At 34.8% G+C, this 12,330-nt stretch overlaps 1 protein-coding gene across 5 annotated transcripts in view; it reads left to right on the top strand.

Moving 5' to 3' along the window:
* Positions 1 to 12,330, top strand: part of MACROD2 (mono-ADP ribosylhydrolase 2) — a 1,216,811-nt gene that overhangs the window by 1,069,849 nt on the left and 134,632 nt on the right. The gene's annotated exons all lie outside the window — the stretch shown is intronic.

Genomic DNA, 12,330 nt, shown 5'->3' with positions numbered 1-12,330 from the left:
CAGATTTTTGATATGGGATATATAGAACTATGGAAACCTAAGAATACCAGATATAGTAAAGCATTTTATTGTTTTTCAACAGAATAAAAAAATGGGAGAGCTATTATGTACAATTTGGGGGTGGGGGGTTGGGAAGTCCACTTTGAAAGAATCATTGGTGGTCATGCCATGAAGGTTTTTGGTAATTTACTTTCAGTTTGTATGTGACTTGTTATAATCTTTCCAAAGTTCAAGAATAGGAAATAGATAAATATATGTTAACATAACAATACCTTATTACTGAATGTTGTGTGTGTTTAAATTGTGTGTTTGTGGTTGAAAATATTTAATCAGCTTGGATGGTTTTGTAAAGGACCTTTTGGTCTTTAGCAGTGATACAGGAGCCCTAACAGGAAAATACACCTAGAAAATTACAGGATCAATATTGTACTTTGCTTTACATAACAAAGGTAATTACTATAATTGCTGCAAAGAATGGTGATACTGAAATAATTTTTACACTTGGAAACTCAATAATAGATTCTCTGGAGACTGGATTTTTTTTATTTAATTGATTCCTAAACAGCAACAAGTTTGAATAGTTTAGTGCCAACAAATGTAGCTGAGACTAACAAACGATTCCTATATGCCCTATTTTTTTCTGTTGTGCAAAATGCAAGATGTCTAGTACTATTTAGAGAATGACCACCATAAGTTGAAACTCATTTTTTTGGTCAATAACTTTCTGATTTTTTACGTCAATCCTACCGCGTCTCTCTCTCCAGCCAATGAAATGCTACCTGTTGACTTACTTTGCAGCCAGCCAATATTTACCCTGACATCTGGTTATATTGGTTCATTGATTAATTCCTATAAATGTAATGCTTTAACAATTTAATTCATTTGTTCAGTAGTACTTTCTTTACACTGGTGACAGCTTTCCTTTCATTTTTGTTCTGGTGGCAAAACAAAATTTGGATTTACCACCACTTTATTCTTGGCAACATTGGTGATCAAGACAGTTAGAGTGAAAGCAATAAAAAAACTAAGCGGTTATAACTTCTGAACACTTTATCTAAATCTAAAAAATAATACCTCAAATACAAAAATAATTCACAATTTATATGACCTTGAACAAAGTCTTTTTTAGATGACTGTGTTGAAAGTTCTGTGTTTTCAGTCAATCACTACTTTTTTATATCAAATCACACTTGGACTACAGAATGTTTCAGTATGCTATTATATTTCTGCATTGGATGATACGGATTATTAATTTTTTTATCAATTTTGTTGTTGTTCATTTGATACCCATTACACTACCAGCCTATCTCAAGAGATACCCAAATCTTCGCAGTGTTTGGCAGAATATCCCTTGGTGTATAAACACATTTATATAGAGTTGGCAGTTTTTATACTGTATTTCAGCTCCATTTGTATTATACAGTGGCATTCAACTGAGCTCTAAGAAAGTGGGCAATTTAGGGTGAAAGCACTGCTCTTTCCTCGGTCTATTTACTGTTCTTGTATAGAGTTTCTTACTCGGCCTTTTAGCTTTTTATTAGGAAAAGGTTAAAGCAAAAGCGAAGTGTGGCATATCAAACAATATAGCCCTAATTAGGGCCAACCTATTCCAGAATTGTCCCAAAATAATGCAGTTCCCCTATTTCACACTACAGTAGTGCTAGAAGTATCCGTATTTAGTTGATTGGTCATATTCTGTTTAAAGAGAGAGCTTTACAAATGATAAACAAAGCATTTTGTTCTTGCCATCATTTCATCTGATAGTTTTCCTTGTTTGTTTGCACTGCTATTAAAATCTTATGTTCTTCTCTCTGTACATGAAATAAATATCTATCTATTAGTGAGATCTAAGATCAAATAAAACTGAGGTTAACCATATCAGCTACTGATTTTTTAATTCTGTTTTCAGATCCATGGAAACAGAAGGGAAATTTTAAATTAGTACAATCATACAATCATATAATATGGTTCTAAGTAGTTAACTATATTTGACCCTAAATAGTACCACATCCTATAAATTATTTGGAAGGATTTTCTTTGCCATAGGCAAGGACTTCACACAGTTTTTCTGGATAATCAGTTGACTAATTTTAATAACCTTTAAAGTCTCTTGTCTTAGGAACATGGAAAATCTTTTGGTGTAATATAGTTACTAGACAAGTGAACTGTTTAAGCTGAACTCCAGGATAAGTTTATCAAACTTTCTATATAGTGGAGTCTGATTAATAGTAAAGGATTGAAAGTATAGTAGCCAGTCTACTGGGATGTTCTATTGCCGTTTCTTTTTGTAATGTTGAGACAGGAGAAAGAAGTACCTCACAAGCTAGTGACATCCTCCCGCAGACCTTAATTGGCAATGATCTTGCATACGTGATAGACTGTACTATTATAGATTTCAATAGTAAAATTTGCACATTTCAAGCAATAAAAAGCACTTTTTTAAATTATTGGCAGGTTCTCTTTAGTACTATTTTTTGGACCTTTCTGACAGTCAAAGCTGTCAGGAGTTTGACCTTACCACACAGCCCTCTTGTCCTACCACTGGATATGCAAAAGGCAGAGTGAAAGTGCCCAAGCTTTGACTATATTAAGCATAATCTTGTTGGGTGAGGTTTTCCTTTACTTTTTATCAAGAAAACAAACAAAAATAGGAAAAAAAATATCTCTGTTTGGGTCACAGATGCGAGGAAACACCTCACAGAGTTTCTCTTAAAGTGGAACTAAACTAAAAACAAAAAAATTACACTCACCTTGTCTCACAGATCCCTCAATGGCGCTGGTCCTTGTTGTGATCCGGTCCCGCAGCGCCCTGGGATTCCTTTTCATCCCAGGACTTCCTTCCGGAGCCGCCATGTTCTGTAATCTCTTCCATTCTTCTTGCTACGTCACCCACTCTCACACTGTTCAGGTGCGAGATCAGATGACGTAGCCGGTGTGAAGGGGAAAAAAAAAGGGAGCCAGTCTCACTGCGCATGCGTTAGATCAACATCTCTTTCACCTTGGTGGAAAAAAATGCCCCTTCTGCGCATGCCCGACATCAGGATAAGCCTCCCGGGGATGCATGATGTAGGTATTCCGGGGTGCTCTGCACTCCCATTAAGTCTTTGATTGTCGCAACAATGCACTAAAAAAAAAAAAAAACATTTTACTTTATTTAAAAGAGTTGTCTATGCTTCGATGTTTCTAGCACATGTGATGTACCTAACACACAGCTTCCAAACTTTAGACTCTTCAACATACCAGAAGATATGCTCATTATTATTCATACGTTTGCCAAAAGTTTAAACCCTAAAGAATAAGTTTGCAACATATGGTAAACTTCTCACCTAATTCCATCACTGTTCATCTCTTGATTAGATAATAATAGCCTCTTAAGTGATGAATATCCAGATAAATATTTCATTTCATCATTCTCAATTGAGTCATTAAAATGAAGGCATTTGAAGAGCTTTGTGGTCTAAATCTAGGTGACAGTAATCATGACAATGAATGCAAAGCATCTATCAATAGTAATAATGAGATATTAATTCTTCACTGTACCTAAAGCAAAGTAATAATGAGGCATAATAGAGATGCAGATTGCACTTCACTTCTATTCTTCATGGTAATTAATTCTTATTTTATGTCTTATATCTTTATTAAATCACTTACGTTTGTTTTTTTTTATAAAGGAATGGTCTTAGTTTTACTGAAAATAATTATCAATTAAAGAGCAGGTAACCCAGACAAATATAAAAACTTCTAATGATATACTCTGTCTAACATGTATCTATACCCAAAACCTGGGGCTCTATTTATAAAACAAGGAATCTGACATTCCCTTAAACTTTCCCTGGTGGGAATCTATTACTGACATTTAAACACATGGACCTTGAAGATTCTCACAAAGGAATGTTTGAGGCAATGTCTGATTCTCTATTTTATAAATAGAGCCCCTATTGTTTTAGTTTTGGATAGAATGGATGAAGATTGTCCATTGTCTGGTTTTCCTGTTCCATGGGGCTTTTATAGAGACATTTCTTACCTTGCTCCATTGTCATTCCCTGTCGTCCTGCTGGTCCCCGCAGGTCCTGGGGACACGTCTTTCCTCCTCGATCTCCAGCCGGCGAATGCAGTGACGCTCTCTGGTGTTTCCCAGTAACGTCGGTGCATGCATCGGTGCATGCGTCAGTGCCGGCAGGAAATTCAAATAATTTTGGATTGGATTTAATACAAAATACCTGTATTGAGTCCAATACAAAGAAATATTCATATAATATATATATTTATATATATATATATAAGTATAGTATATATATATTATACATGCTACTGTACTCTTATATTACATTTTTAAATTTTTTTTATTTTTTAACAGATTTTTGTGTTTTGTTAAAGTTTAATATTAAATGTATTAAATATCAGTGGGTTATGCCTAAGAATTATAGCCCACAATGAAAAATACATTTCCATGCAAAAAATTGTACCGCTTCTTACATGGAAATTTGCACGGAATTAGAGGTTAATGGGAGGTTAATGAACTGCAATAAAATCTGAAGGGAGTATAAAACCTTTCCTCGCTCTATTAAAAAAAAAAAAATAGAAGGAATCGAACTTTTAATATATGCTTGGTTGTCTTGTTCTATTGCTTTAAAAACCATGGATCATTAACCCAGAATTTCCAACTTATGATTCTTTTTCTAACTCAAATAGTACCTAGTTCAGAATTCAGAATGTTTGAGGTTACAAAAGCAGACAACCAGTGGTATTCAGAAAATTAGGTCAATACTGCCTACCTACATATCTCTATTGCTACAACAAAGTGAAAGGAATACCCTACCTGTGGCTGTGTAAGTTGTGTATTATTGCTTAACAAAAACCTACTGGTGGCCGAACTTCTGATAAACAGTTACATACTTATCAATGATTTGCAGATAAAGCAACTTTTTTATTTTATAATATGCTGGATGTTTTATTTGATATTGGAGTTAGTCTGTGTAAGAAAAACAATAGTTTTACCAAGTGCTATGTGTTCTACACAATTGGGTCTAAAACAACTGTCAAATTTTATTGCAGTATGCCTTTTAATTCTTTATTAGTTAGCCATTCACAATCGCTGTGTAACAGCATGAAATATGTGTTCTTTTTTAGAATCCTATCCAGAAAAAGAATTAAACTTGTCAGTCCTAATACAAAGCACCTACTTTTTTTTTAAATAATAATCCCAAACTTTCCTAGTATAATGGTATTTTCTGCTGTGGATATGAATACTGACAGTTTAAAATTGCTTTTCAAAAGTTGAAAATGTGAAACATGATTGCCATATCAATCAGTTTTGTATTTGTGTCATTCATGTGTAAAAGTATTTTACACTTGATAAACCCTGAATATATTAGTGCCAGGCATCTGACATTCTCGATCCTTTGATACTTATACCATGATCTCAAGTCGCAGCGCTTTGAAACCACTTCACGGATCTCAAGTGTGGGAATGGTTTGAGTATTCCTTATTCTATTCATTGCTCTCCTAAGTGCCACAGCTGCCCTCAAGTGCTTTTTCATGCTGGAGCGGATACATAACAGGCATAAATGGTGACGCTTTCAAACCACTTTACATCTGTATTTCATTAGGGTACCTGAAATCTTGAATTCCCACGGCTTTATAGTGCAAGATGTGCTTTCACTCATTTAATTAGTGCCATTTGTTTGCGCATGAGTGAATTGCTGAGCCATTTCTGTTTTGATATTGAGCTGTTTATTATTATGAAGTGCTGTATTACAACTAATTCGATATAGTAACTAATCTACCTAAGATGCTGCCTAATGGCAACATATTTTGGGCTGAATTGATTAAGCATGGGTCGCCTCCTTGAATAAACTGCATTGAGGTGCTCTTTGCATATTTACTCAGTTTATCTGTATCAGTATATCTCAGTATCAGTGTGTTGTATTTTTGTTTTGCTTAATTTGCGGCCAGACAAGAGAACTGGAGATTTTTGAGCAAAACCTATTTAGGACAGGATAAAAGCCCCACATATAACTTTAATAGCAGTAAGGTTGATAAGTGAATACAAACAGTATAAAGATGCTAAAGTGGTTGACCTGTTCTGTGGGCCAAAAATAATTGCATTTATCTGAATTCTTTCTATGTGGTTTTTAAATAGCTGAGGTTGTTTTACATTTGTTGCCTTTTGTTTATCTGTTGAATTTTTGGCCAGATTTCAGTCGACATGCTATACATGTCATAGTACACATGTATATACATGTTATACGTGTATACATCTTGTACTTTATTTTTGTTGAAAAAAAGTTGATTATTCATTTGTGGCCAGGCAACAAGGAAAGCACATTGTGGGGTACATAACTATAGGGATCACTGGCAAGATTGCTTTATATGCATTTTGTTAGGCCTCATTTAAAATACTATGTTGAGTTCTGGAAACCCCACATGAAAAGTATATAGAAGATAGAGATAGAAGTATAACTAACATTTGAGGGTAACAGTAAAATTGGTAGTAAGTTGACTCTCAAAACAGAGTTCTAGAGGTAGTATGTTAATCAACCAGTGAATACATTTTTACATTTTGGGATTAACATTATACTCAGACAAAAACGTTATACACTGACCAGTATTTTTCTATGGTAACGTTTTTTATGCGTATATGTGGCCAACTTTACGAAAGGCACTTGTATGCCTACATTACACATACTTTGTGCACTGTTCACCTAAATATCTTGTGTTCTTCTAAATCAGCCATCATCAACCTTTTTTTTTTCAAATCATTTTCAGGTCTTTGGGAACCCTCACTAAAACAATAGAAAGTCAATTGAAAAAAACATATCCTATATTTTTCCTTACAGATAGCTAAGAAGAGTTTTGGCGACATGCTACTGATTGCCAAATGGCACTGGCCACATGACTAAAAATTTACCCTCGCATGGGTTGTTAATCAGCCAGATCTCAATGGAGGAGCCCCAAGGTTCTATGAAACCCTGGTTGGACATGACTATTCCTAATTCTAATATATTTAAAATGTCATCATATATTTAGGAATTTGGGGAAAAACTGTACACTACATTTTACATGTTCTTCAGAAATGTGCACAAAATAGACACATTGGGCCTGATTTATTAAAGCTCTGCTGGAGATGATACACTTTCATAACTAGAGCTGGTGATCCAGCAAGCCTAGAATAGATTTCTTTATAGTGATTTTCTATTTAATAGCAAATGTGTTGAATCCTGGACCAGATACATTTCATGTTTGCTTGATCACCCAGCCTCAATGAAGAAAGTGTATCCTCTTCACCATTGGAGAGCTTTAATAAATCAGGGCCATTGGACTTACATTTTATAGAGAAAGTCTATATTCTGGATTTCCATCATTTGATAATGTTTAATTTAGAATATATTACATATCTGTGGAATTGTGAGATAGTATTTAACGTCTGCTAATCATCACTACAATTCTCAGGTGTAGCTCCCTGTTCATGAATTATACACCAGCTGTCTGTAAAGGATGTTCAGTTAATTTGCCGTTGGTGATGGACTTTATCACTTACCCACTTGATTATGCAGCTGAAAATGAGCAAAGATTGACTTTATTTTGCATCATAAATTAATGAGACGTCTTAATCAGTAATGGAGCTTTGAGATGGGGGACTTAATTACATTAACACAGTTTTAGATACTTTTTTTTTTGAAGGGGGGGGAGGCTCTATGTTTAGATGTTTTTTTCTGCCAGGAATGAGTAAACTTTATTGTATCAAGATCACATAGATCTTAAAGTTTTAAAATAGGGGTGAATTTTGAGTGATATTCCTAAAAAGAAAATAATTTTAAAATGGTCTTTAGGCAAACATCCAAACAGGTAAAATGCAGTAAATTCTTAACTGACCAAAAGATTTGTAATTCAGTTGTTTGATCCAGTCGCTCTTGCTAGATGGCACAGAAAGGCCAATGACCTAAATTTTCTAGCTCTAGCTTTTTGGTCACTGCCCTACCTTTAGTAACCCTAATGAACAATAAATCAGTAACAGAATAGTCATGGCTGGATGTAAACATAGCAAAGCTAGACATGTCCCTGGGCTGGTGCTTCCAATGCCTATGCCGTCAGCCCCCAGCAGTGCCAGATTATCCTGTGGCTTCCCAAAAATCCTCCTGGATGATTCCACAATGCCTCATATAACTCCCTTATAATCATCCTATTAGACCAATTCTTAGAGAAATGTAGACATAGTACGTTTAGTTTGGCATTAATTTGGCTGTGTTGTTATTGGCATAACAATAGCGTTGGCAGTGGTTATTGGTGAGATCTAAGGTGCCAGATTTTCTGCATCTCTAGGTTACTGAGATGTGAGTCCATCCATTAGTACACTCGTAAAGTCATTATTGTACTTTCCTTCGTTTTGTTAGCAAGCTTAGCTTTTTACTTTTCCATTTTAATTCTTGTGCTAACTTAACAAACAGATTCTGGTACTTTGAGTCTTTTATCAAAACCCTGACTCCTGACTGTTATTATAACATAAATCCTACCTTAAGATGATATGTGCATTTAACATTTTTTTTTCATATCATTTACCTATTAAATTCTACCTTTTATAGACATTCAAGGGTGGACTCCGCCATTTTTTGTGATGCCAGCAACTTTAGCAGACTTGAAACTTTCTTTAAAATTTCATGGCAGGATTAGGGTTATGTGGAGAGGTAAGGGGAGGAGAGAAAGAGATTGGTCAGCATAATTAGTAATTAGACACTTCCAGGGACAGCCAGGAGGAAGGGACATTAACATGGAAGAGGAGAGTTGCACATATACTAGTAAATCAACTCTTCCGGAAATGGTCAAATTCTATAGAAGTTTAAAGGCACATTGGAAGTGAATAAAAAATAGTTTATAAAGAGAGTATTTTAGTCTTTGTTTAGGCCTCTTTAAATTGTGAGTTAAAGTGGAACTAAATTTGTTGGTGGGTGGTGAGCTTTTGTCATAATCAGTGAGTATGCACAACATACATGCCATTTATGACACCTATTTCATGCATTTGTCTTGCAGCGATGGCAGGTCCACGACCCGTTATCATCGCCCCCAAGGGAGCTATCATCTTCACCACTGGGTTTATCGCAGACTACCATGTCGGCAATCCTCCTCACTCATTGGATGATGTAGCCCCTGCATGTGCCTGGGTGGCTGGGTCACTTATTGGATGATGTAGCCCCTGCATGTGCCCTGGTGGCTGGGTCACTCATTGGATGATGTAGCCCCTGCATGTGCCCTGGTGGCTGGGTCACTTATTGGATGATGTAGCCCCTGCATGTACCCCAGTGGCTGGGTCACTCATTGGATGATGTAGCCCCTCCATGTACCCCGGTGGCTGGCTCACTCATTGGATAATGTAGCCCCTGCATGTGCCCCGGTGGCTGGCTCACTCATTGGATAATGTAGCCCCTGAACGTGCCCCGGTGGCTGGCTCTGTGTTTAGCACGTCTCTTCTGAAGGTATTTGTTTTTTCAGTGTAGGTCCACTTAAAATTTAAAATTTAGCTTTCAATTTTTGACATGTTATTTGAAACTCTAAAAAGACATTGTTGTGATTCCACCTAAAAGGTATCTTTTTTAGGGTTTTAAGAATGACCTCTTTTGAAAGGATTAGAAATCCATCCTGGCAGCTGTGTAGAATGAAATTATATTATTTGCCTAAGCAGACAAGAGAAATGTTGCTTCCTTTAAAACTTATTTTAGCGCTGGCAAGCCATTGACAAGCCAGTCTTCCTTGGAACTAAACGATGCTAAAAATGGGGCTGAAATGCAATTTTTAATGCTAAACTATTCATTTTAGCTCAAAAACAGACTATAGTGAATATGCATTTTTACCACATACTGAAATATTATCTTTGACTGAGCTACGCTTTAATGTGATTTTGTTTGAATCTGAGGATGGTTTGTGTGCCCTTAATCTAAAATTATAAACACCACAGTTCATTTTATCTTGAGTTCTCATTACAGTAATTCAATTCTGAAATGTAAGCACATGTTGATGAATAGGGCTTAATGTGTTTGCAAAGTCACACAGCGAGATTACTATCATTACAATAACGGCTACTTAAAGTGCCATTTCATCCCTGCAGGGTCTATGCCTAAAGTCACCAGTCTGTGTGTGGACTGATAGTTAATAAGCTTTTTAACGTTTTCTGTGGGCCCCATCTTGTCCTTATATTTATTATTATATACTCTATAATAACTCATCTATAAGCAAAAGCATTTTTTATATTTTTGCCATTACCAGCTCACATTGTCTATATTAGCTGTTTTTTTCTGTCTTCTAATTACATTTTCTAGAGATGAGGTTCTTGTTTAGGTTAAATTCTTTGTATTTGAGGTTTGTTGGACTTGAAAAAACTTAGTGGCTTTTACTGAGAAAAACTTTTAGCTCATAACACACTGCACAATTATCAGCAGTTTAAAATGACCAATATTATCACAGGGAATCCTGTGTGATGGCAAAGGCCAAATATGGTCAATGATGTCAACCAGGATTCCCTGGGCTATTACTAGTGTTAGTGCGGGGAATCTGCTATTCAGCAATGGGAGTGTAAAAGGCTAACATCTTCGATATTGTGTGTGTGTTGGAAACTTTCTGTCATTTTCAGGTCTAAATATATTTTACCATGTTTGCCTAATAATTTATAAAAAACAAACAAAAATCAGGTCCAGCTTTAGGCATTTGTCCTAGTTTATAACTATTTTACTCTGAAGGAAATATAAACAGTAGTTTCAGTAGTTGCCAACACAAAATCTGTGCTCTGCAAGGAAAGACAGAGGTTGCAGTTCCAGTAACTCTACAATTAGATTGCCTACTAAAATACTTTTTATATTGTTTTTTGTATATTTACATATTTTCTGTGGCACAAATACTCTTCTCAGTTTTAATAATATAGACTGACAGGGGGACAAATATAAAAACTTTTAATTTTATTAATATTCATTTGCTATTATTTAAATAACATTTAAATAATACATATATAATTTAAATAATTTTTTTTTTAAACTGTACCTCTTGAATTTTTTTATTGTGCTTGGATATGTTATGAAAATGGGGATTTGTAGTAGAGTACTGCTTTCATAATCTATCAACTGTTTACAAACACAGATCATCACATCATAGCTGACCACATGTTCTGATTTATTCCTGATCACTGGTAAGTACTAGGAATTTGTCAATGACAGCTTGGCCAGTACTATGCAGTGTTTTATACTCCGAGTTGTCAAAATGGAACATATATTGACACGTTTTCTTTTTACGAACGTAAATTTACAGATTGTAAGCAGGAAAGGGTTTAATAGATCTATTTATTTGAAATATATATCTTTGGTAAATGGTATTTTTGAATGTACATCTCACTGTCTTACTGGGTGTGGAACATATATATTTTAAAAAATAGAACTTTAGTTCTGCTTTAATAGTCACGTGCACGTCAATTTAATTATTTTACAGCTGACATTTCTCGAAAAAGTGGAAGAATGCGTAGCTAACAATTTGTCTTTTTTTCAAGCTGTATTGTGATCAGATCTTAGCTGAAAAAAAATTACTAGCAGGAAATATAAAAGTGAATATATAACCTATTACCTAATATTCTGTAAACCAAACACAAGTACTGTTTAGGTGCCTAATGGGAGATAATACAAAAGTGCCGATATCTGATTTTAAAGTTTTTTAATTTTGTAATATAAATACAGTGAGAATCTGACTTCCGTGATCTGACAATAGACTATTTGTACAATTACCGCAATAACAATTCTCTGCTAATGCAGAGTGATCAAACCATGCATTTTGAAATGAATACCTAAATGATGAGTTGTGTAGAAAAGCTTTGTTTACCAATTGACAGGAGAGTAAATGAGGCACTTAGGGTAGGAAAAAAGATCTATGCATAATATGAAGCTATGTTATTGACCCGCATCTAAATTAGTCTCATGGAAAATGAACTTGCTACTCAACAGATAAATGGTATTGATTACTAGAGATATTTCATAGTAAGGATATTTTGTATGACATGTTTTATATCTGATAACCATGATTGATGAGTATTTAGATAGATAGATAGATAGATAGACAAGATAGATCTTGTGGATCAGAAAATGAAAACACATATACACTTGTCTATCTATGTATACAATGCTGGGAGGAAGTTCAGTATCTTAGTCAGCTATAAATGTACAAATTTGCGAAGGAAAAGAACAACATCATAATTTGAAACATTCTATTTGCATAAAATATGTTTGCCACTTTATTTAAATTATATTCTTATCTAAAACTCTGCTGTATTGCGTTGAAAAAATATGCCGAAGGAGGTAAAAT

The sequence above is a fragment of the Pyxicephalus adspersus genome, chromosome 4, assembly GCF_032062135.1.
Source record: "Pyxicephalus adspersus chromosome 4, UCB_Pads_2.0, whole genome shotgun sequence".
Classification (NCBI taxonomy): Eukaryota; Metazoa; Chordata; class Amphibia; order Anura; family Pyxicephalidae; genus Pyxicephalus; species Pyxicephalus adspersus.
This window is presented reverse-complemented; position numbering and strand designations above follow the sequence as displayed.